Raw genomic sequence first — 7,078 nt, 5'->3', positions numbered from 1 at the left:
CTCTACATGTTGTCCATATACACACAAATCAGCCCCACAATCCAAAGTTCACAAAAACATGCCCAAATTTCATTGAGGCATTTCACCGAGCACTTGGTGGGTGCACTTTTGGGTGCCAATAACAAGGGAATAGGGGCAATGTGGTTTGCCCCATTATTTCAGAACACAACCTAGGCCTAAGGCCATCCCCTACAACCCTCCAATTCAAACAAACAAGCGTGAATCCAAGCATACGTCGTCTCATGAAATTGGCAAAAATTGAACAACTAAGGCACTAAAATACATCAATGGAGAGCCAAAGAATAAAGCGGAAGTGCACTTACCTGTAGGGAGCGAATCAAAATGCAAACGGGGAAGCAAAAACCCTGCAATGGAAGCTTGGGGGGCTACCTCTCTTGCTGTTTCCGTGAACAAATGGGGTCCTTTGAGTGAGGGTGGGTTTGGGTGAAGAAAACTCACCCCAACCCCTCTTTTTATCTAACTCGTGCAGGGCATGCTCGCCCAGGCGAGCTAACTCCCTTTTTTTTTATTTTTAGTTCAAAAATAGGGATACTTACCTCTCTTCATGCCCTGGATTGTGTGCGCCATGCAACATTACTGTAGGTCCTACAAGATAAAAAAATGCAAATGCATGGGCATGTCCTTACTTTTGGTTATTTCCTTAAATTCGCGCTCGTGGCACCCCTATGATCCAAGAAATAAACATTTTTAAAGAAACAAAGACTAACGCTATCAGTGGCGAAAAAGAAAAGATACTCATTTTGTTAGGCCTTTCTTGGTCAAGTACTATCAACCTATACATGCAAATGAAATGGCTATTTTAGTGCCACTCTAGGCGTACTATCAACCTATACATGTGAGGGAAGTTTCTCTTACCAAAGATATTATTTCACAAATCCCAATTTTGGGGATGTGCATAAATAAGCTTCAAATTGGGTGTTCCAATTTCGCAATGATCAAACGGTTATCAAATTTGGAATCATAGTTTTACTAAGACATGTTTGAGTGTTTGGGAAAAAGAGAGGGTTTTGAAAGGGGGGAAGGAAAAAGAAATTTGAGAGCATGATAGTGCGTAAAGACATATGTTAAATGTAAAACTGACCTAGTATATCTCTATTTAGAACTATTATACTCTCAACCTATTATTTACTCTATTTTTCTTTATTTTATTATTTTATAAAAATAAACAATATTTTACTCCCTATCAAATGAATAAATAAAATATTCATTTTATTTTATAAGAACATATAATTATTTTATTTACCTTAAAATCATTATTTTAATTAATAAAATTATTTTTTCTTATTTATTTAATTACGAAAATCTCATTATTTTCCTAAAACTCTATTTATTTTTAAATAGAATCTTTTTTAATTTATATTACGCAAAAATTGGGTGTTACACAAGATGTATATGGTGGTAATTTTTCCTTGTATGGAATCCTAAAACTTTTAGTAAATGATAAGTCCACATTATTGGTGTGAAGCCTCGATCATATCTTTAGGAAGAACATTGTACTTACAAAATGGATTCTCAATATTTGAAGAAAGCATAAAGACCACCTCTATGATAAGACCAACTTAATCATTGAGAACAAAGGCTCAAGATTCTACAATATAGTCTAAGCTTTTGTTTTTGCTATGTAAACACAACTTAGATCAACTACAAAGGCTAACTAGTTATGTGCTAAAAAAACAAACTCTTCTCAACCTTGCATTTTGTAATGGAATAAAACAAATTAAAATCTGCAATGGTAAAGAAAAAGTTACCTTCAATACTATAATAGAAGAAAGGAGGTCATCATGGTAATTGTGGTAAAGTAGTGGTGTTTCTACTCTTATTTCTTAGCATAGGAAGCCATTCCATTCATGAGACCATTTGTGTATTTCGAGTAATATTTTCAAATTCAGAAAAACAATTAACTAGACATTCTCAAGACTTACTCACCAAATTAATATCATTGTTCCGCCATAGGAAGCCATGCTATTTCATGAAATATGAAAACTTTTTTACCTTGGTTGGGTTTAGAAAGCATGTTTTCTTACAATGTTTTGTTGTGTTATGCATTACCATGCATGTTTCTCCTTCTCTTTGACACATATAGATGTATCATACTAATGATGAGATTCAAAATGACTTGACTTGAATGGCTTAAGCACTATTTTCTATTATATTATTTTTTTAGTTGTACACTACATTATAAGAGTAGTATAAATTTTCTTTTCAATCAAATAGATTGCATCAGTTGATCTAAGTTTAGTAAATATGGTGTGCACATGCATGTAAAAGCTTGGAGATGCAATAGTGCTAAGGTTTCTGGTTTTAGTTACTCCATATTGTCGACAATTAACTTGGGGTCCTGTCTTTATGATATTTAAGTTTAATGTGCCAACCTGTTTCAAGTTTGGTCTTTGGCAAATGTGTTAAAAGATATGCATGTTGATTAATAGGAATGATTCAACACCTATAGGATATGAAGAGACTTTAATTTTGGTGCATTGCTAAACTACTGATTTCTGAATCTGATGCAAGGCTAACTCGATGATATCTACTCCAATATCAATGATATAGAATCCTCAAAAATAGAGGGTTTTTGGTTATAAAAAATTCAAATATTGAAATTTTATTTCATTAATATCTTGGTTCAGTGAAGATTCTATTAAACAAGAAGAAAAGAGACACTTATCTTCAAATAATTGTAGTGTCTCCTACATTGAAGAATTCAAATAAAAAGGTCGATTCTTTTTTGTTAGTTCCTATCACTTTATATATTTTTGGTTGTTCAGACCTCACTATGAAAACTGAAAAGTTTCAATTCTTTAATATGTTAACTTTTCAATATTTTTGGAGGTTGTAGGTATAGGTTGCTTGGTTGAGTAGATGTTGAAGGTACTAACGTCTGGCCTTGTAGGAGAGCTCATTTTCTTGAAGCCAATTTTGTTTCGATCTATAAATAACCAAGTTTATGCAATAACGTTTTGATTGAGAGTGGTGATCCCCATATGTAACTAATTAGAAAGCAAAAATCTGTAACTCGCACATGAAATGATGCCTGGAAGTACGCACTGTTGGCTGAAGGCCAACTAAGTATTAAAATTTTCTACATTATTATTATGAAAAAACATTGTTGTTGAGAATAGTGCTGCTCACATGGTTCTTAGAAAAGAGGGATTAGTAACTTAGGCATGAAACGACACTAGCAATAATAACACAATTTTAGTAAAAGGCTATGTCAGTTTTTAAGAGTGTTACTTTATTACTATGAAAAATGTTGTCCTTGGGAGCAGTGGTGCTCACACACTACTTAGAAACCAAATATCAATAAATGAGGCATGGAACGCCACTAGAAATAACATAGTGTTGGCAAAAGACAAACTCAGTTTTAATTATTTTTGTTCTTTTAAAGGGAGGTCAAATGCCAGATGCACAAAAAATAATAAATTTAAATGTCATTTATTTAATAATTATTTAATTTTTAGAAAAATTATTTCAAATCAAATATATAATGTATGAAATTTTAATACTTAGTTGGCCTTCAGCCAACAGTGCGTAATTCTAAGAGTCATTTCAAGCACAAGTTACAGGTCTTTGCTTTCAAAGTAACATGGGGATCACTGCTCTCAACAAAAACATTATTGCATAATAATAACACATGAAAAAGGATATAGTAAGCATGGAAATTAAGTAAACTTGGTTATTCATTAATCAAAACAAAATTTTCTTCAAGAAAATGAGCTCTCCTACAAGGCCAGACGTAACTACCTTCAACATCTACTCAACCAACCAACCTATCCGTAAAGCCTCCTAAACTATTTAAAAATTAACATATTAAAGAATTGAAACTTTCAGTTTTCATAGTGAGGTCTGAACAACCAAAAATATATAAAGTGATAGGAACTAACAAAAAAGAATCGACCTTTTTATTTGAATTCTTCAATGTAAGAGACAATACAATTATTTGAAGATAAGCATCTCTTTTCTTCTTGTTTATTGGAATCTTTATAGAACCAAGATATTAAGGAAATAAAACTTTCAATATTTGAATTTTTTAAAGCAAAAACCTTCAATTTCCAAAGACTCTATATCATTGATATTGGAGTAGACATCACTGAGTTAGCCTTGCATCATTTTAAGAAATCAGCAATTTAGCAATACACCAAAAGTCTCTTCATATCCTATAGGTGTTGAATCTTTCCTATTAATCAGCGGGTCATGAATATCTTTGTACACACTTGCCAAAGACCAAACTTGAAACAACTTAGCACATTAAACTTAAAAATCATGAAGATAGAACCCCAAGTTAATTGTCGACAATATGGAGTAACTAAAACCAGAAAACTTAGCACTATTGCAAATCCAAGCTTTTACATGCATGTGCACACCATATTTACTATACTTTGATCAACTGATACAATCTATTTGATTGAAAAGATAATTTATACTACTCTTCTAATGTAGTGGACAACTAAAATTAAAATAATATAATAGAAAATACTGCTTAAGCCATTCAAATCAAGTCATTTTGAATCTCACCATTAGTATCATGCATGTCAAAGAGAAGGAGAATCAGGCATAGTAATGCATAACACAACAAAACATTAAAAGAAAACATGCTTCCTAAATCCAACCAAGGTAAAAATGTATTCATATTTCGTGAATTTTTTCAAAATTATAAGACACATATAACCATATATAAAAACATGGTGGAACAATCTCACCACATGAACAACATAGACCACACATTTCAGAAAATGAGTGGTAAGGAAAAATAATAAAGCACTGTTAATAAAACCGTAGGTACACTAAGATAGCAAGGGTGTCATAACAAAAGGAACACATTGTGATTTTCAAAATTCGAAAACCCAAAGCTTATTAGGGCATTTCACCAAACATACAACTCGCAACCGATCTGGCAAAAGAAATAGTGAGTAGAAAATGGAACTTGCAGACAAAAAACAAATAAAAGAAAGATGATTTTCTCTTTATCATTCGCAGAAAAGAAAAATTGAGGAAACACACTGCAAACAAATGTTTAGATTTCCTTATGTGACCTTATACTAACTAGTGAAACTTTAGCAGTTAATTTAAAGTTAATAGAGATGCAGAATGTAAATAATTGAAAAAGGAATTATGCGGCTTTAATGGTGTTGTCATTTTCACCAAAAAGAATCCAAGTGAAAATTCCATGGGACCTCCATTCCACGATGCATACGTTCATGAAAACTAAAGAAAATTAAGAGTGAAGTATTAACATAATGAAACTACTTCAAAAAATGCCAAGTAGATCTGTTGCAAAAATATGTGTCCATACATACTTTTCAATAATTAGAAAGTTCTTGAATAACAATTAAAAAATTTATTTTGAATATAATGGATGGGCTTTGTATGCTAAGAAATAAGAGCAAAAACACCAGAACTTAACCACAATTACATTGATGATCTCCTGTCTTCTTTTATATTATTGTCTGCAACTTTTTCTTTATCATTGCATATTTTAATTTGTTTTCTTCCATTACAAAATGCAAGGTTGAGAAGAGGTTTTTTTTTCTTTAACACATTACTAGTTAGCTTTTGTAGTTAATCTAATTTTTGTTTACTTAGCAAAAAAGTCTTAGAGTACATTGAAGAATCTTGAGCCTTTGTTCTCAATTATAAAGTTGGTAATATCAGAGAGGTGGTCTTTATACTTTCTTCAAGAATTGACAATCGATTTTGTAAGTAGAATAACCTTCCAAAAGATATGATAGAGAGGGTTCACATCAATAATGTGGACTTATCATATTCTAAAAGTTTTAGGATTCCATTCAACCATATACATCTTGGATACATGTGGCCATGTGCATTTGACTTTTGCTTTAAAAAAAAAACTCATTTTCTATCCAGAAGTCTCATATGTGCAATACAATTTTCCCAATGAAAAATAATATTTTTATTATATTAGTTTACTAAAAGAAACTTTCTTATAAACTATTATGAATAAATCAATATGGAGATTATTGTGTTTATCTATTTTTTATTTTTCAAAATCCTTTATGTTGAATAGAATGAATGAATGGCTATCAGTCATTGGAAAAAGCCAAATGTACTATGATAAAAATCCTAAGAATGATAAACATGACTTTACTAAGCCAAATGAACCAATTTTTCACAATAACTGAACATGGAGATGTACCCACATGTAGAGGTTTCTTATGTTAATGGAGGATAATTCCTAACTATCTCTTGCATTTGTTTTCCTCTGCTACTAAATTCCTCCCATTCTTGCTTCATTAATTTGCCTCCATTACATTGGTGCTTTCATTGCTTCATGGCGGACAACACACGAATGAAGGAGCTTACAGGGGATGTCAAAAGGATCCTGGAGATGATGGAAAACCGCAATAAAGAATATGCTGCTCGGTTTGAGACCTTAGAAACAACACTGGAGATGACACTCAAGGATAAAACTTGAGATCCTGGGAGTATATCACTGGCTATGAACAATCACCCTTTTCAGATTAGGAATGTTAAGATTGATTTTCCCAGATTTGATGGATCAGATGTTTTACAATGGATATTCAAGGCTGAATAGTTTTTTAACTATCATAAAACACCGGGTGAACAACGATTGATTATTGCTTCAATTCACATGGATAAAGAGGTTGTGCCCTGGTACCAAATGATGACTCGTGAAAATTCATTCAAAACATGGATTGCTTTTGCGCGAGCCTTAGAGACAGAATTTGGCCCATCAATGTATGAATGTCCTAGATCTTAGTTGTTTAAACCCGTTCAAATTGGTTCAGTTCAGTCATATTATGTGCAGTTCACGGCTTTAGCTAATCGAGTACAAGGAATTACACAAGAAGCTCTATTGGATTGCTTTGTGGGAGGATTAAAACCTGATATCAGAAGGGATGTCATTGCACAATCACCTACATGACTCCTCAGAACAATTTCGTTGGCCAAACACTGTGAAGAGAAATATACACCTAAACCCAAACCTTTTTTTTCTTCGAGTTTTTCTTCCAAAACAAAAACCTCAAACACAAACACAAACCTAAACACAAACCAAAACAGCCCTCAATCCCTAAAATCC

The sequence above is a fragment of the Glycine soja genome, unplaced genomic scaffold (assembly GCF_004193775.1).
Source record: "Glycine soja cultivar W05 unplaced genomic scaffold, ASM419377v2 tig00106000_1_pilon, whole genome shotgun sequence".
Taxonomy (NCBI): Eukaryota; Viridiplantae; Streptophyta; class Magnoliopsida; order Fabales; family Fabaceae; genus Glycine; species Glycine soja.
This window is presented reverse-complemented; position numbering follows the sequence as displayed.